Genomic DNA, 19,432 nt, shown 5'->3' on the forward strand with positions numbered 1-19,432 from the left:
ACCCCAATGATAGAGCACTAACTTTATGAAGGCACGGCGCGGCACGGTGCGGCACGGCACGGCGCAACGGAAGGCCAGTCAGTCGACCTATAACTCTGTTCGGTGTTGTTTGTTCGCTCCATTTCTGCCGTCTTTCAGACGCGCTGCTCCGCTGCCGCGCTGCTTGGCCTGGCTTGGCCTGGCTTGGCCTGGCCACGGCCGGGCATTGAAAGGCCACTTCAGGTATAGAAAAGAATCCCTAGCCTAGCTAAAGTTGAGGCAGCCAGCAGGCGACTCACCCGAAAACCCTTATTTTATTTTCTTCTCTGCTTTTTTTTTGAGGGGTTTTCTACGTCAGCTCAACACTGTTCAATTTTTTAAAGCTAAAAATACGCTTACATCAAGGTAATTTTTGCGGTAAAATACAGTAACCTTCTTTTCATCTGAAACCATAAAAATGACTGGAAGTGACAGGAAAAAAAAAGAAACTTGGCCGAAAGCAGTGGCCCGCCTCGCCTCCCCATCCGCCCCTCTCCAGGGAGCTCCAAACAAATGACTGCCGACATACAGCGGTGGCCGAACAGGATAGAGAGAGAGAGGATGGTAACGGGATAGGCTCCTGAGCCGCTGATCCACCGCCATTTCGGATAATGTTGCCAGAAAGAAGGAGACAGCGAGCAGAAAAGAGAGAGAGGGCCGGCGCGCATTTGTTGGACCATTATTGGCGGAGTCATTTTGGGTTTCGGTTCAAAACCCGCTCGCCAGCCGAAAGTGAATGGTGGCTGAGTCGGTTTACGACGCTCGCTGACGAGGCAGCGTTGCCAGAGGCGTTTAGCGAAGGTCTCAGCAAATTGAATTCACCAACCACAAAAACAAAACAGAGACGCTCTTTTTCGGCATTGATTCCGCTTTTTCGGACAGCTGCGCTTTGTCTCCCTGCGGACTGGATTCCGAAAGTCGCTCTGTCTCTCTTGCACCTGTACGGAACTCCCCATGAGTGCGAGAGAGACAGAGCGACGAGAAAGACTCTCGGAATCAGTGTGCTGGCCGGGCCGGCCTTTTAGCTGCGAGCCGGTTCGTCCGTTCGGACCGTTGGGACGCCACCGCCCCGTCCGGGGTGCCGGGGGGCTGCCTCCGAGAGCCCCACAGCCCCCGGGGGCGGTGTGGTGGGAGGGCCCACAGCATGGACTCGAGTGTGAAGGGGGAAGGGGAGGCGCCCCCGCCGCTGGCCACTGCTGTCCACTCGAATTAAAAGTTAGATAGAGTGTTGCACTTTTTGGACGCAACTCCGCTGGCAGTAGGTAGAGCGCCGGCGGTCGCGTTGGGGTCCGAGCGCGGAGCCGCGGACGGTCAGGCGGTCCGCGGCCAACCGCCAGCCCCCGGGGGGGGGGGGGGGGGCGTTCAGGTTCCCACTCAACAGCGGCAGGTTAGCACTCCGCGCTTGGGACCCCGAAATCGAAGTCGAAATATAGAGATATCGAGACCCAACAACTGTCGACTCGATGAGTAAGTCGAGCGGGGGTAGGTCGCAGCGAACATGGTTAGCGAACACTCCCTCACACAAAACACACTCACAGAGAGAGAGAGAGAGAGAGAGAGAGAGCACTGCGAGTCAATCAAGTCAAGCGTGTGCGGCAGGGCAAAGCAAGGGGCCCTTTGAGTCGCATGCCCCTACAGTGCCTCTCCTCTTTGGTTTTAAGCCCGACGCGGTAATGCTAATGCAAGCCGGGCGAAGCGAGGCGAGGCTGCTGCCGGGGAGTCCGATCAGCCTGGCCGACATGAAGAGTATCATTCTCGCCATCCATTTCCTGCGCCAGCAGCCTTGAGCCGGCTAGGCCGGGTCTGGGTCGCGCCCTGCCCTCCCCTCATGGTCATGGTATAAAGTTTCGCAATTTCCGGTACGATCCTTGAGTCGGGGTGGCGCGGGGTGGCGCGGGGCGGGGTGAGCTGGGCCGCGGGGGCGGCCGGAAAATTTCGGCTAAATTCATTCCGTGCGGGGCATCGCTGATCAGCCCGGCCCGTCCAACCAGGCCAACGGAGACCGCCTGGGCACTGCATTTCGCAGCCCCATTCCAATTTCCGGTTCCGCCATTAGAAAAGATTCGATGCGAAAACCGTTCCGCGGCCGCGCTTGTCTCATTAGCGGCCATCGGCTGCTGGTGCACTGGAAGGCTGGAGAGCCGCGACGGTGTAGTTGCGTGTGCTAGACGAGCCCCCGCGCGGCGGCCGGCAAATTCTTTATTTCTTCCGACAGGCGGGGCGGGGCGGGGCGGGGCGGGGCACAATGCTGTGAGCGATGAGGCGCTGCAGGCCAGCAGTTACTCCAGCGTTCTTATTGGGTTCTCAGACGGCCCAGACCGGTAGTCTGCAGCAGGGAACAAGGGGTCACACGTTCGGCTCGAGTCCCATTTAGCGACTCTGGAGCTCAAATCGCGTCTTTGGCCGCCTGCGCCGGCCTTCTGGCCCACTGTGGGCCCGCTAGACTAATGGCGTCGCACCGCGTGCAGGACCTGCCAGGACGCGTCGCCGCCGAGGCCGTCGAGGCCGTCAGCGCCTCCGTGGATGTGCCGCCGTCCGTCTTGGCCGGTAAAACATTCTGTCAACAAGCGGGGCCGCCACGCACCTGGAGCTGAGAGAGAGAGAGAGAGAGAGAGAGAGAGAGAGAGAGAGAGAATCCGTCTGCTGCAGGTAAGAGATGGCGGTGGGGCGGCTTTGATTACCCGGAGCACGCGGATAACTCATCTCTAGATTGAGGCTAACCTTGGACACAGACTAAGCGCAGCGCGCAGCGCACTCTGCCCGGCCGTGGCGGCGGCGCGCGGAACTAGCGCGGCCCGCAAGGCTGCAAGGCGGCACAAGCCAGCACGTAAAGCCCAAGCGGTCCCCACCGCACTCTCCATCATGTGTCGCGGGGACTTTCGCCGTGTAGTGGCCCCCACCTGCAGGCTCATTCCCAAGCACAGCCAAGCACAGCGTGAACCTGGTTTCCGCCTACTCGGTTTCGGACAAAACCGCGCACCCGTTTTTTCGTTTTCTTGCTTTTTTTCAGGTCGGTTCGACTTTCCCTCTGCTGCGGTTGGTAAGGGTGAGGTAATCCCGATATTCCCGACCCTTGTTCTGGAAAAGGTTTCCTTCTGCCGGGGGGAGATATCCCTTAGCCCTCGCAACGCCCCCCCCCCCCCAGCCCCGCCTCGGCACGTATCGTCATAACCCCTATCGAGTGCCTGGGTGTTAACAGGGCTCCTCCAGGTAGAGCCACGCTCCCCTCCACCCACCCAACACACACTCTCTCTCGCACACACACACACAGATACTGATCCACTTCCCGCCTGTCTGTCACTACACTGCCGCATTATAAAAGATGTGGACGTGATCTGCCTCAGCGCCGGGGCCCGGCCGGGGCCCAGCCACGCGGGGGCTGTACCACCGCGCCACTGGCAAGGCCACTGGAGGGACGGAGAGGGAAGAAGACCGGAAGTATTCTCCCTCCCTCCGCGTGGAGCTAGGGGGTCGTTTTTATGGAGAGGCGCATTTACCGACACCACGCGCCACGCCCCGCCACGCCCCGCCACGCCCCGCCACGCTCCGCGCGACGTGCGAAATAATATCGTATCCAGCGACAGGAAAAACACAAGGCGCTTTCGCGAAGACCGGATTCGGCGGTCTGTGGTGTAGTCCTTTGCACGGTGTCTGTCTGTCTGCCTGTCTGTCTGTCTGTCTGCCTGTCTGTCTGTCTGCCTGTCTGTCTGTCTGTCTGCCTGTCTGCCGGTGTGGCACGCACTCTTCTGCGGGTCTGCTCCCGGAGGAGAGCGTACACTGCACATGACTTATCCCTCCCGGCTCGTGTTCTACTTGGCGTCCGTGAGTGAGTGAGTGAGTACGATGAGGGAGAGAGGCAGGCGCACAGAGGCGCTGACAGTGAGGGAGCCGCGGCTCGGCGAGGTGGCGCGTGGCGCACCTGCATCACCAGCCACATCGCCGCTCTGTCTCTCTCGCACTCATGGGCACCCCCTGCAGGTGCGAGAGAGACAGAGCGACGAAAACGACTCTCGGAATGAGCCTTCAGTAGGCAACCAGCCGCATGGAGGCGGGGGGTAGAAATTGGGCGCACAAGGGTGGGGGTGGGTAGGCACACGTGGGAACGGGTGGGGGTGCCAGGCAAGGGGTGGGGCATGAGGGCCATGGCGGCGGATGTGATCGCTTGCCCAGGGCAGGACCGGCAGGACGCGGAAGCAGCAGCTCGTAACAATAAATAAGTCACCCCCTAACGCAGGAAGTCCGGCGGCATGCCCCCCCCCCCCTCCCCAGTCGCCCCACTCATCTCCACTTACCCCGGCCACTCATCTCCACTTACCCGTCTACCTGTTTCTCGGCTCCTCCAAGGGCAGGGTCTTCTTCAAGTCCGCCGGCGGACTATGGCCTCCTCGCTGCTGCCAGGAGCCAAGAGGCTGCAGGCCGGGCAGGCCGGGCGGGCTGCAAACCCCATCGAATGAATCATCATCGTCCGGAGAAAAGGGTTTAGCGATTCTTTTGAAGCCAGTCCATCCAGCAGGGGCCGGGCTGGGCCGTGCTGCCCGCGCGCCGCCACTCGTCGCTCTGTCTCTCTCGCACTCACGGGGCGTCCCGTAGGGGTGCGCGAGAGAGACGGAGCGACGGCCTGCCTCGGCGTTTATATAAAACGCCATACCGTTATTGGCTGCTTGGCTATGGATGTCGGTTCGACGCCTCCTAATGCCGGCACAGCCATGGCCTGCCAACCGGCAGACTGATTCCGAAAGCCGTTTTCGTCGCTCTGTCTCTCTCGCACCTATACGGGACGCCCCGTGAGCGCGAGAGAGACAGAGCGAATCAGTCTGCAGCCCAGCCAGTACAATCTCGAGCCTCGCGCGCATTATTCATGACAAACTTGACTCCGTCCTCGCGGTCCTCGGCCTGGCGGCCCTGCCCGCGGCACCTCCGCGCCCGAAGAGAGAGGGAGAGAGACGAAAGACAAAACCGCACGCGGAGAATGTGGAATTTTGCCCCGCGCATCCTTTTCTGGTCAAGGAAGGCGGCGAAGGTGAGTGGCGCTCCGTGAACTGCGCCGATCGAGCTCACGCCGCGCTCAATATCGGTGCGCGCCGAGCAACTTTTGAAGCTCAGGCACCGAAAATTTGGGTTTGAGGCCGCAGCAATAAACGAGGCCGTTCCCGCTTTACGCAACAAAACCCAGCAGCCGCCAGGGACCAAATTCACCCTGAAAAATGCTCTGGAGCGGAAAGTTTTGGCCAACTTTGCGGTTTGGCCCTGGCGCGCGCGAACACCCACACATACACATCACACTCACACTCACACACACACACACACAGACAGACAGACAGTCAGACACACACACACACAGACACACACACAGACACACACACAGACACACACACACCAGACGCGTCTCACACTCACTTTGCAGTGCATGACCGCGACCACCGTTATCCGCTGGCAACATCGCGCATCCCCGATGCACTCTCTGATATTTCCGAGAGAGGGGGAGGGGGAGGGGGGATGCATGCAGACTGAGAGCGTCACGTGCGGTTGGAAGGGCGGTCGCGCCACCGCCAGTGCCCTGCCAGTGGCGTGCCAGTGCCAGGCCACCCTCATTGCCGTTTTACTCCCCCTCGGCGTGCCGCCCCCGCGGAGCACCGCGCAGTGCCGGACCGGTTTTGTGATGAGGTCCACGAGGTGATCCACGTTACGGTCACACACACACACACACACACACACACGCACACACACTCACACACACACACACACACACTCACACTGCAGGCGGACGGACGGATGGGCGCGAGGACAGCGAGAGGGAGGATGAAAGTGGTTAGCCTCATCTCGCGCGGGGTTTACTACTACACTGCCATGCTGGCTGCTGGGTCCGCGGAAGTCCGCGGAAGTCCGCGGGAGTGGAGCGTCGAAACGCGTCGCCGAGTACACGGCCGAATGTGTGGATGGCGCCGGGCTTGGCCGGGCTTTGGGCTGAGGCGGCGCTAAGGCAAGGCAGCACCACAGCGCCACGCAGCGCCACCAATTTGTCAAGCTAAGTGTCCCCGCCGCGGCGCATCCGTCTCGGCGCGGCCGCCGCGCCCCGCCACGCCCCGCCGCGCCCCGCCACGCCCCGCCACGCCCCGCCACGCCCCGGCCCGCCCCACCCCGCCGTGCAAAAGACACGCAATGGAGGAATCAGCTCGGTGGGCCACCCAGGGAGAGTGTGCGTTGTTGATATTTTTTTTCAAAGCCAAGGGCCAGCGGATTTACAGCAGGCCGAGGGTGGACACCATAACGACGTACACGGTCGCGGAATTGGGCGACAGACACCGCCGACGGGGTAAAAATGGCCCAGGGGGCTGACTGATTCCGAGAGTCGTCGCTCTGTCTCTCTCGCACCTATACGGGACGCCCCGTGAGTGCGAGAGAGACAGAGCGACGACTCTCGGAATCAGTCCACTGCTGTGGCGCATGCCGCTATAGTCTCACGATGCCGCGTCCAGGAATGAGCAGCCCCACGCCCACCGACCTCCGGGAGTGAAGAAAAAAAGGGGTTGGGTGGGGTTGAACCCGCGCCCGGCCATGGCGCGGCCGGTCTGGCAGAGGGCGTCGTCTGCCCTAAGTAAGTGCACAGCAGTGCCTGCCGCCCCTCCAAGGCACCGCCAGCCCCGCCACGTCCGCAGGGCAAGAAACGGACACTTGGCAGAAAGCGGTGGTTGCAGTAATCATGCAGAGAAATATTGTCATAAGGCGCTGGCTCGGGCCGCCTGCTGGGTGGGGCCCTTCTGGGGCTGGGCCCTGCACCGCCGGGGCCCTTCGAGGGCTGGCCCCCAGCGGGGCTGCCTCGTTTGGAGGAGAGAGAGGGAGAGGAAAGGGGTCGTAGCATCTCCCCAAGGGTGTCGGATGCGGTCTGGAAGCCCCCCGCCGGACTGATACACACTCACACACGGCCCAACCTTGCCGCATCGCGGGGCTGAAACAGCCTCGCTGTTTGAGGCTTGCACAGCCTCGCTGTTTGACGCTGGCACAGCCTCGCTGTGTGAGGCTGGCACAGCCTCGCTGTTTGACGCTGGCACAGCCTCGCTGTTTGACGCTGGCACAGCCTCGCTGTTTGACGCTGGCACAGCCTCGCTGTTTGAGGCTGGCACAGCCTCGCTGTTTGACGCTGGCACAGCCTCGCTGTTTGAGGCTGGCACAGCCTCGCTGTTTGACGCTGGCACAGCCTCGCTGTTGACGCTGGCACAGCCTCGCTGTTTGACGCTGGCACAGCCTCGCTGTTGACGCTGGCACAGCCTCGCTGTTTGACGCTGGCACAGCCTCGCTGTTTGACGCTGGCACAGCCTCGCTGTTTGACGCTGGCACAGCCTCGCTGTTGACGCTGGCACAGCCTCGCTGTGTGACGCTGGCACAGCTCGCTGTTTGAGGCTGGCACAGCCTCGCTGTTTGACGCTGGCACAGCCTCGCTGTTTGACGCTGGCACAGCCTCGCTGTGTGAGGCTGGCACAGCCTCGCTGTGTGAGGCTGGCACAGCCTCGCTGTTGTGACGCTGGCACAGCCTCGCTGTGTGAGGCTGGCACAGCCTCGCTGTTTGACGCTGGCACAGCCTCGCTGTTTGACGCTGGCACAGCCTCGCTTTGACGCTGGCACAGCCTCGCTGTGTTGAGGCTGGCACAGCCTCGCTGTGTGGACGCTGGCAAAGCCTCGCTGTTTGACGCTGGCACAGCCTCGCTGTTTGACGCTGGCACAGCCTCGCTGTTTGACGCTGGCACAGCCTCGCTGTTTGAGGCTGGCACAGCCTCGCTGTTGACGCTGGCACAGCCTCGCTGTGTGAGCTGGCACAGCCTCGCTGTGTGAGGCTGGCACAGCCTCGCTGTTTGACGCTGGCACAGCCTCGCTGTTTGAGGCTGGCACAGCCTCGCTGTGTGAGGCTGGCACAGCCTCGCTGTTGAGGCTGGCACAGCCTCGCTGTGTGAGGCTGGCACAGCCTCGCTGTTTGACGCTGGCACAGCCTCGCTGTGTGAGGCTGGCACAGCCTCGCTGTTTGACGCTGGCACAGCCTCGCGTTTGACGCTGGCACAGCCTCGCTGTTGACGCTGGCACAGCCTCGCTGTGTGAGGCTGGCACAGCCTCGCTGTTTGACGCTGGCACAGCCTCGCTGTTTGAGGCTGGCACAGCCTCGCTGTTGACGCTGGCACAGCCTCGCTGTGTGAGGCTGGCACAGCCTCGCTGTTTGACGCTGGCACAGCCTCGCTGTTTGAGGCTGGCACATCCGCTGTTGACGGGCAAGCTTTCACATCTGGTGAGAACGGGTTCCGCCTGGCACACACGGGCTCGCTGTGTACACGGCTCTGGCGGCACCGCTCCGGTGGTGGGCTGGCAAGCCTGCTGTTGAGGCTGGCACAGCTCGCCTGTTTGAGGATCCAGCCTGTGTGACGCTGGCACAGCCTCGCTGTGAGCGGATCCGGTGGACCCACAGCGGTTGAGGTGGCACAGCCTCGCTGTTTGGCTGGCAACCTCGCGGATGAGGCTAACCACAGCCTGGGCCTTGCGGATCTGGCCTGCTGTGTGAGGCTGCACAGCTCGGTTTGACGCTGCACAGAGCCTCCGGGTTGAATGGCACAGCCTCGCGTGTGAGGCTGCAATCCGTTTGCGCTCATCGCTGTTTGACGCTGGCACAGCCTCGTTGTTTGACGCTGCACAGCTGTTGAGGCTGGCCCTCGTGTTTGGCGCTACACCCTGGCACAGCTTTGGAGGTGCACAGCCTCGCTTTCGCTGGCACAGCCCGCTTTTTGTGGACAGGCTCGCGTTGAGAGATCGCTGAGCCTCGCTGTTGGACCGCTGGCTGAGCGGATCCGTGTATGGCTCTTGTCGACCGGTATGCTGCTGTGAGGCTGGCACAGCCTCGCTGTGTGAGACTGGCACAGCCTGTCGCTGTTGCGGCTGGCACAGCCTCGCTGTGTGCTGGCCAAAGCCTCCTGTGTGCCGCAGCCAGCCTCCGCTTTGAGCACAGGCCTCCACTCGACCTTGTGGAGGCACAGGCTCGCCTCGCTGTGGGCCTGGCACAGCCTCGCTGTGTGACGCTGGCACAGCCTCCTGTGTGAGGCTGGCACAGCCTCGCTGTTTGACGCTGGCACAGCCTCGCTGTGTGAGGCTGGGCACAGCCTCGCTGTGTGAGGCTGGCACAGCCTCGCTGTGTGAGGCTGGCACAGCCTCGCTGTGTGAGGCTGGCACAGCCTCGCGTGTGAGGCTGGCACAGCCCGCTGTGTGAGGCTGGCACAGCCTCGCTGTTTGACGCTGGCACAGCCTCGCTGTTTGACGCTGGCACAGCCTCGCTGTGTGAGGCTGGCACAGCCTCGCTGTGTTGAGGCTGGCACAGCCTCGCTGTTTGACGCTGGCACAGCCTCGCTGTGTGAGGCTGGCACAGCCTCGCTGTTTGAGGCTGGCACAGCCTCGCTGTGTGAGGCTGGCACAGCCTCGCTGGTGAGGCTGGCACAGCCTCGCTGTGTGAGGCTGGCACAGCCTCGCTGTTTGACGCTGGCACAGCCTCGCTGTTTGACGCTGGCACAGCCTCGCTGTTGTCGGCTGGCACAGCCTCGCTGTGTGAGGCTGGCTGCACAGCCTCGCTGTTTGACGCTGGCACAGCCTCGCTGTTTGACGGCTGGCACAGCCTCGCTGTGAGGCTGGCACAGCCTCGCTGTTTGACGCTGGCACAGCCTCGCTGTGTGAGGCTGGCACAGCCTCGCTGTTTGACGCTGGCACAGCCTCGCTGTGTGAGGCTGGCACAGCCTCGCTGGTTGTGACGCTGGCACAGCCTCGCTGTGTGACGCTGGCACAGCCTCGCTGTTTGACGCTGGCACAGCCTCGCTGTGTGAGGCTGGCACAGCCTCGCTGTTGACGCTGGCACAGCCTCGCTGTGACGCTGGCACAGCCTCGCTGTGTGAGGCTGGCACAGCCTCGCTGTTTGACGCTGGCACAGCCTCGCTGTGTGAGGCTGGCACAGCCTCGCTGTTTGACGCTGGCACAGCCTCGCTGTGTGGGCTGGCACAGCCTCGCTGTTTGACGCTGGCACAGCCTCGCTGTTGACGCTGCACAGCCTCGCTGTTTGACGCTGGCACAGCCTCGCTGTTTGACGCTGGCACAGCCTCGCTGTGTGAGGCTGGCACAGCCTCGCTGTTTGACGCTGGCACAGCCTCGCTGTTTGACGCTGGCACAGCCTCGCTGTTGACGCTGGCACAGCCTCGCTGTTTGACGCTGGCACAGCCTCGCTGTGTGAGGCTGGCACAGCCTCGCTGTGTGAGGCTGGCACAGCCTCGCTGTGTGAGGCTGGCACAGCCTCGCTGTGTGACGCTGGCACAGCCTCGCTGTGTGAGGCTGGCACAGCCTCGCTGTTTGACGCTGGCACAGCCTCGCTGTGTGACGGGGCACAGCCTCGCTGTTGAGGCTGGCACGCCTCGCTGTGTTGACTGGCTGGGCACAGCCTCGCTGTTTGACGCTGGCACAGCCTCGCTGTGTGAGGCTGGCACAGCCTCGCTGTTTGAGGCTGGCACAGCCTCGCTGTTTGACGCTGGCACAGCCTCGCTGTTTGACGCTGGCACAGCCTCGCTGTGTGAGGCTGGCACAGCCTCGCTGTTTGACGCTGGCACAGCCTCGCTGTTTGACGCTGGCACAGCCTCGCTGTTTGACGCTGGCACAGCCTCGCTGTTGACGCTGGCACAGCCTCGCTGTTGACGCTGGCACAGCCTCGCTGTTTGACGCTGGCACAGCCTCGCTGTGTGAGGCTGGCACAGCCTCGCTGTTTGACGCTGGCACAGCCTCGCTGTTTGAGGCTGGCACAGCCTCGCTGTTTGACGCTGGCACAGCCTCGCTGTGTGAGGCTGGCACAGCCTCGCTGTTTGACGCTGGCACAGCCTCGCTGTGTGAGGCTGGCACAGCCTCGCTGTTTGAGGCTGGCACAGCCTCGCTGTGTGAGGCTGGCACAGCCTCGCTGTTTGACGCTGGCACAGCCTCGCTGTTTGACGCTGGCACAGCCTCGCTGTTTGACGCTGGCACAGCCTCGCTGTTTGACGCTGGCACAGCCTCGCTGTTTGACGCTGGCACAGCCTCGCTGTTTGACGCTGGCACAGCCTCGCTGTGTGAGGCTGGCACAGCCTCGCTGTGTGAGGCTGGCACAGCCTCGCTGTTTGACGCTGGCACAGCCTCGCTGTTTGACGTGCCACAGCCTCGCTGTTGAGGCTGGCACAGCCTCGCTGTTGACGCTGGCACAGCCTCGCTGTTGACGCTGGCACAGCCTCGCTGTGTGAGGCTGGCACAGCCTCGCTGTTTGACGCTGGCACAGCCTCGCTGTGTGAGGCTAGCACAGCCTCGCTGTTTGACGCTGGCACAGCCTCGCTGTGTGAGGCTGGCACAGCCTCGCTGTTTGACGCTGGCACAGCCTCGCTGTTTGACCTGGCACAGCCTCGCTGTGTGAGGCTGGCACAGCCTCGCTGTTTGAGGCTGGCACAGCCTCGCTGTTTGACGCTGGCACAGCCTCGCTGTGTGAGGCTGGCACAGCCTCGCTGTGTGAGGCTGGCACCCTCGCTGTTTGACGCTGGCACAGCCTCGCTGTGTTGGCTGGCACAGCCTCGCTGTTTGACGCTGGCACAGCCTCGCTGTTGGACGCTGGCACAGCCTCGCTGTGTGAGGCTGGCACAGCCTCGCTGTGTGACGCTGGCACAGCCTCGCTGTTTGACGCTGGCACAGCCTCGCTGTGTGAGGCTGGCACAGCCTCGCTGTGTGAGGATGGCACAGCCTCGCTGTTGACGCTGGCACAGCCTCGCTGTTTGACGCTGGCACAGCCTCGCTGTGTGAGGCTCGAGGGCGGTACGCTCGTGTTTTGCAGGCGGCGTACTGCCTACCCGGTGACGCTGGCACACCCCCAAATTACCTCCGGATTACAACAAAAAAATTCCTGGCATTACCTTGGGATTTAGCAGGATTACCCCGGTTACTCAAAATTTCCCGGAGTCCCCGGATTACTCAAAATTTCGGGTTCAGCTGGCACGGATACTGTTTGCTGTCAGCCGGATTCCCGAGTCGTTACCCCTGGTGAGGCTGGCACAGCCTCGCTGTTTGACGCTGGCACAGCCTCGCTGTTTGACGCTGGCACAGCCTCGCTGTGTGAGGCTCGCAGCCTCGCTGTGTGAGGTGGCACAGCCTCGCTGTTGACGCTGGCACCGCCTCGCTGTTTGACGCTGGCACAGCCTCGCTCTGTGAGGCTGGCACAGCCTCGCTGTTTGACGCTGGCACAGCCTCGCTGTTTGACGCTGGCACAGCCTCGCTGTTGAGGCTGGCACAGCCTCGCTGTTGACGCTGGCACAGCCTCGCTGTTGACGCTGGCACAGCCTCGCTGTGTGAGGCTGGCACAGCCTCGCTGTTGGACGCTGGCACAGCCTCGCTGTTTGACGCTGGCACAGCCTCGCTGTGTGAGGCGGCACAGCCTCGCTGTGTGAGGCTGGCAAGCCTCGCTGTGTGAGGCTGGCACAGCCTCGCTGTGTGAGGCTGGCACAGCCTCGCTGTTTGACGCTGGCACAGCCTCGCTGTGTGAGGTGGCACAGCCTCGCTGTGTGAGGCTGGCACAGCCTCGCTCTGTGAGGCTGGCACAGCCTCGCTGTGTGAGGCTGGCACAGCCTCGCTGTGTGAGGCTGGCACAGCCTCGCTGTGTGAGGCTGGCACGCCTCGCTGTGTGAGGCTGGCACAGCCTCGCTGTGTGAGGTGGCACAGCCTCGCTGTTTAACGCTGGCACCTCGCTGTTTGTGGCACAGCCTCGCTGTTGACGCTGGCACAGCCTCGCTCTTTGACGCTGGCACAGCCTCGCTGTTTGACGCTGTCACAGCCTCGCTGTGTGAGGCTGGCACAGCCTCGCTGTTTGACGCTGGCACAGCATCGCTGTGTGAGGCTGACACAGCCTCGCTGTTTGACGCTGGCACAGCCTCGCTGTGTGAGGCTGGCACAGCCTCGCTGTGGAGGCTGGCACAGCCTCGCTGTGTGAGGCTGGCAAGCCCGCTGTGTGAGGCTGGCACAGCTCGCTGTGTGAGGCTGGCACAGCCTCGCTGTGTGAGGCTGCACAGCCTCGCTGTGTGAGGCTGGCACAGCCTCGCTGTTGACGCTGGCACAGCCTCGCTGTGTGAGGCTGGCACAGCCTCGCTGTTTAACGCTGGCACAGCCTCGCTGTTTGAAGCTGGCACAGCCTCGCTGTTTGACGCTGGCACAGCCTCCCTGTGTGAGGCTGGCACAGCCTCGCTGTGTGAGGCTGGCACAGCCTCGCTGTTTGACGCTGGCACAGCCTCGCTGTTTGACGCTGGCACAGCCTCGCTGTGTGAGGCTGGCACAGCCTCGCTGTTTGACGCTGGCACAGACTCGCTGTTTGACGCTGGCACAGCCTCGCTGTGTGAGGCTGGCACAGCCTCGCTGTTTGACGCTGGCACAGCCTCGCTGTGTGAGGCTGGCACAGCCTCGCTGTGTGAGGCTGGCTCAGCGTCGCTGTGTGAGGCTGGCACAGCCTCGCTGTTTGACGCTGGCACAGCTTCGCTGTGTGAGGGGGCACAGCCTCGCTGTTTAACGTGGCACAGCCTCGCTGTTGACGCTGGCACAGCCTCGCTGTTGACGCTGGCACAGCCTCGCTGTTTGACGCTGGCACAGCCTCGCTGTGTGAGGCTGGCACAGCCTCGCTGTTTGACGCTGGCACAGCTCGCTGTTTGACGCTGGCACAGCCTCGCTGTGTGAGGCTGGCACAGCCTCGCTGTGTGAGGCTGGCACAGCCTCGCTGTTTGACGCTGGCACAGCCTCGCTGTTTGACGCTGGCACAGCCTCGCTGTGTGAGGCTGGCACAGCCTCGCTGTGTGAGGCTGGCACAGCCTCGCTGTTTGACGCTGGCACAGCCTCGCTGTTTGACGCTGGCACAGCCTCGCTGTGTGAGGCTGGCACAGCCTCGCTGTTTGACGCTGGCACAGCCTCGCTGTTTGACGCTGGCACAGCCTCGCTGTGTGAGGCTGGCACAGCCTCGCTGTTGACGCTGGCACAGCCTCGCTGTTGACGCTGGCACAGCCTCGCTGTTGAGGCTGGCACAGCCTCGCTGTTGAGGCTGGCACAGCCTCGCTGTTTGACGCTGGCACAGCCTCGCTGTTGTGAGGCTGGCACAGCCTCGCTGTGTGAGGCTGGCACAGCCTCGCTGTGTGAGGCTGGCACAGCCTCGCTGTTGACGCTGGCACAGCCTCGCTGTGTGAGGCTGGCACAGCCTCGCTGTGTGAGGCTGGCACAGCCTCGCTGTGTGACGCTGGCACAGCCTCGCTGTTTGACGCTGGCACAGCCTCGCTGTGTGAGGCTGGCACAGCCTCGCTGTTTAACGCTGGCACAGACTCGCTGTTTGACGCTGGCACAGCCTCGCTGTTTGACGCTGGCACAGCCTCGCTGTTTGACGCTGGCACAGCCTCGCTGTGTGAGGCTGGCACAGCCTCGCTGTTTGACGCTGGCACAGCCTCGCTGTTTGACGCTGGCACAGCCTCGCTGTGTGAGGCTGGCACAGCCTCGCTGTTTGACGCTGGCACAGACTCGCTGTTTGACGCTGGCACAGCCTCGCTGTTTGACGCTGGCACAGCCTCGCTGTTTGACGCTGGCACAGCCTCGCTGTTTGAGGCTGGCACAGCCTCGCTGTTTGACGCTGGCACACCCTCGCTGTGTGAGGCTGGCACAGCCTCGCTGTGTCAGGCTGGCACACCCTCGCTGTGTGAGGCTGGCACAGCCTCGCTGTGTGAGGCTGGCACAGCCTCGCTGTGTGAGGCTGGCACAGCCTCGCTGTGTGAGGCTGGCACAGCCTCGCTGTGTGAGGCTGGCACAGCCTCGCTGTGTGAGGCTGGCACAGCCTCGCTGTGTGAGGCTGGCACAGCCTCGCTGTTTGACGCTGGCACAGCCTCGCTGTGTGAGGCTGGCACAGCCTCGCTGTTTAACGCTGGCACAGCCTCGCTGTTTGACGCTGGCACAGCCTCGCTGTTTGACGCTGGCACAGCCTCCTGTGTGAGGCTGGCACAGCCTCGCTTTTGTGAGGCTGGCACAGCCTCGCTGTTTGACGCTGGCACAGCCTCGCTTTTTGACGCTGGCACAGCCTCGCTGTGTGAGGCTGGCACAGCCTCGCTGTTTGACGCTGGCACAGACTCGCTGTTTGACGCTGGCACAGCCTCGCTGTGTGAGGCTGGCACAGCCTCGCTGTTTGACGCTGGCACAGCCTCGCTGTGTGAGGCTGGCACAGCCTCGCTGTGTGAGGCTGGCTCAGCGTCGCTGTGTGAGGCTGGCACAGCCTCGCTGTTTGACGCTGGCACAGCTTCGCTGTGTGAGGCTGGCACAGCCTCGCTGTTTAACGCTGGCACAGCCTCGCTGTTTGACGCTGGCACAGCCTCGCTGTTTGACGCTGGCACAGCCTCGCTGTTTGACGCTGGCACAGCCTCGCTGTGTGAGGCTGGCACAGCCTCGCTGTTTGACGCTGGCACAGCCTCGCTGTTTGACGCTGCCACAGCCTCGCTGTGTGAGGCTGGCACAGCCTCGCTGTTTGACGCTGGCACAGCCTCGCTGTTTGACGCTGGCACAGCCTCGCTGTGTGAGGCTGGCACAGCCTCGCTGTGTGAGGCTGGCACAGCCTCGCTGTGTGAGGGGGACCGCCTCGCTGTTGACGCTGGCACAGCCTCGCTGTGTGAGGCTGGCACAGCCTCGCTGTTTGACGCTGGCACAGCCTCGCTGTTTGACCTGGCACAGCCTCGCTGTGTGAGGCTGGCACAGCCTCGCTGTTTGAGGCTGGCACAGCCTCGCTGTTTGACGCTGGCACACCCTCGCTGTGTGAGGCTGGCACAGCCTCGCTGTGTGAGGCTGGCACACCCTCGCTGTTTGACGCTGGCACAGCCTCGCTGTTTGACGCTGGCACAGCCTCGCTGTGTGAGGCTGGCACAGCCTCGCTGTTTAACGCTGGCACAGCCTCGCTGTTTGACGCTGGCACAGCCTCGCTGTTTGACGCTGGCACAGCCTCGCTGTTTGACGCTGGCACAGCCTCGCTGTGTGAGGCTGGCACAGCCTCGCTGTTTGACGCTGGCACAGCCTCGCTGTTTGACGCTGGCACAGCCTCGCTGTGTGAGGCTGGCACAGCCTCGCTGTTTGACGCTGGCACAGCCTCGCTGTTTGACGCTGGCACAGCCTCGCTGTTTGACGCTGGCACAGCCTCGCTGTTTGACGCTGGCACAGCCTCGCTGTTTGAGGCTGGCACAGCCTCGCTGTTTGACGCTGGCACACCCTCGCTGTGTGAGGCTGGCACAGCCTCGCTGTGTCAGGCTGGCACACCCTCGCTGTTTGACGCTGGCACAGCCTCGCTGTTTGACGCTGGCACAGCCTCGCTGTGTGAGGCTGGCACAGCCTCGCTGTTTAACGCTGGCACAGCCTCGCTGTTTGACGCTGGCACAGCCTCGCTGTTTGACGCTGGCACAGCCTCGCTGTTTGACGCTGGCACAGCCTCGCTGTGTGAGGCTGGCACAGCCTCGCTGTTTGACGCTGGCACAGCCTCGCTGTTTGACGCTGGCACAGCCTCGCTGTTTGACGCTGGCACAGCCTCGCTGTTTGACGCTGGCACAGCCTCGCTGTTTGGCATCGCCCCCCCCCCCCACTTTCAGACACTAAAGTGCCATTTTGAGCTCGAAATAGAGAGAAAAATATAGCAATGTCGCAAATTTTTTGATTTTTGGCTTCTTGCTCGCTTCGCTCGCAGGTTTTCTTAATTTTCCTCCATTATTTTCCCGTTTGGCTCGCTTCGCCCACAAATAAAGCGTGTGATTAAGCTCTAAAAATGGCAAAAGTTGTGTTAAAGTCTAGAATTGTGTGAATTTTCGCTTTAAGCTTGCTTCGTTTGCTGGATTTGGAACACTATTAGAGAAGTCTAAACCGTATTGGGTGTTGCCCTTTAACGGTAGGCAACCCAACAAGTTTTCATAAAAATTTCGCCCCCCCCCCCACCAGAAAGTACTTCCGGCGGCCCTGGCCGCGAGGCCGTCGCGCTTCCCCTGCCGCGACACTGTCGCGCTTCCCCTGCCGCGACACTATCGCGCTTCCTTTGCCGCGACACTGTCGCGCTTCCCCTGCCGCGAGGCCGTCGCGCTTCCCCTGCCGCGACACTGTCGCGCTTCCCCTGCCGCGACACTGTCGCGCTTCCCCTGCCGCGACACTGTCGCGCTTCCCCTGCCGCGACACTGTCGCGCTTCCCCTGCCGCGACACTGTCGCGCTTCCCCTGCCGCGACACTGTCGCGCTTCCCCTGCCGCGACACTATCGCGCTTCCTTTGCCGCGACACTGTCGCGCTTCCCCTGCCGCGAGGCCGTCGCGCTTCCCCTGCCGCGAGGCCGTCGCGCTTCGTCGGTCAAGTCAAAAATATAGGGTAAGTCAACTCTGGGGTGGGTCAACTTTTTTTGGTAATATTTATATTACTCCTATTTATATTCCCATATTTATATTCTAATATTTATATTAATATTCTTATTAATTAATATATAGGTAGGTCAACTTTGAGGTGGGTCAAGCTACATAGACTCACTTTGAGGTGGGTCAAGCTACATAGACTCGTTTCCCCGGGCCCAGCGATTGCCCGCAAGAGTTTCCCCGGGCCCCGCGAGTAGCCGCGAGAGTTTCGCCGGGCCCCGCGAGTGCACGGACTCTGGAACTCAAAACGCGTCTTGAGTTTTGGCCGCCTGCACCGGTCTTCTAGCCCACCGTGCGGCGCGCGTGCGCGAGCGCCAGCTGCTGCGCAAAATCTGGACGTGGCTGAGGTGCGAGGCGAGAGGGGCGGGCTCTGAGGCCCTGAGAGGGAAAGGCGCCAACACTTTGCTTGATCTGTTCGAGGCGCTCCACCGGCCTGTTCGCCACACGCCAGTGCCGCGCCGCCACGCTAGAGGCGCCGCCACCGCCACGCCACTGCCACGCCGGTGGGGGTGAGTTCCCGTAAAGCACACACTTTATGACTGTAGGGCCCTGGGTCCTGAATAGCAAGCAGCGCATGCAGCCTCCTCGTCTCCTCGTATCGGCCAAGTCAGCCAGGACGCCGTGCCTTCGTCGCTCCGTCCCCCTGGCGCCGCCACGCCTTACAGTGCGAGAGAGAGCGAGCGATGAGCGCGACCGACTCGGACACGGCCTGCCGGCGTTCGCGCCGCCACCCCACTGGAGATTGTACTGGGAGATCACGATTGAAGGCAGATCCCCCACGTTCAACACGGGGCATGGCATGACGGCGGAACGCTGCGCGGCGCTGCGAGGCGCCGAGGCCACTGGAAGGCTTTGGAGGACGTCAAGGTTCAGGGGGAGGAGAGACTCTCTTCCGCGTTTCCGCCCCACACTCCACTGGGATTGGCTGGGGTCCCCGGGCTCCCCTCGTCGACGAACGCGCTGGGCCGACAGCGGTCACCAGGCGGCCCGGCCTGGGCTCGGCCGCGCAACTATCCCCTCGACCCCGTCAAGGGGAGGACGTCTCCGCCAGCACACTGATTCCGACAGTCCGTCTCTCTCGCACCTGCAGGGAACGCCCCATGCGTGCGAGAGAGACGAATCAGGCTGGAGGAACCTCCCCGGTCGACTCTCACAATCACGTCGGACCCGTCTCGATCAGCGCGTTTTACAAAACGCGTTCTCATCCAGCCTGACGTTATTTTCGGGGGTCTGGAACGCGAAGAGAACAACCGATGGACACAAAACACCGCAGGAGGAGGGATCCGTAGAGAGCTGTAGGGGCTTTGGCCTCAAAGAGAATCGGGAGATGCTAGAGCGTATAAAGGAGGAGGGAGGCACAGGCAGATAGCAGCGGCCGAGGGCTGGAAAGGAGAGGGAGAGAGAGGGAGAGGGAGAGAGGGAGGGGGATGTAAGTGGGTGGAGTCGAACAATGCTTTACGGGCAACAGGTGACTTGTGTAGAGAGAGATGGAACACGACCCTGCCTCGCCCTGCTTGCGTGCCGCTACCCCTTGCGCCTCTTCGCCTTCCCGTGTTCCTTTCGGACGGGTATCGAGAAGGCACGGGCGCCGTTCCGGACCAAATTAGCAAAGAAATGATGGTCTGTTTGCGTGGGGACATTAGCGCGTTCCACCCCGGGCTCCAGTTCCCTCTCCAGCGCAGTCTCGAGAGCCGCCAAAACACTGTACGTACGCCGAGGCTTTCAATTTGACATGTTTACGATTTGGATGTGCTGCGTGTATGCCGCGGCACAAGTTGGGGCTAATCCAGGCGTGACTAAAGTGCGAAATACTTTGAAACACGAAGGCTTTTAGTTGAAATTCGCTCCCTCAAAACTAAACGACCCTATTTGCATAGTCATCCGCGGGGGCGCCAAACCGTGCCCGCGGCACCAGGCCAACGGCTATCAAAACTTGCGTTTCCAACCCTTCCAGAATATT

The sequence above is a fragment of the Thrips palmi genome, unplaced genomic scaffold (genome assembly GCF_012932325.1).
Source record: "Thrips palmi isolate BJ-2018 unplaced genomic scaffold, TpBJ-2018v1 HiC_scaffold_18, whole genome shotgun sequence".
NCBI classification, from domain to species: domain Eukaryota; kingdom Metazoa; phylum Arthropoda; class Insecta; order Thysanoptera; family Thripidae; genus Thrips; species Thrips palmi.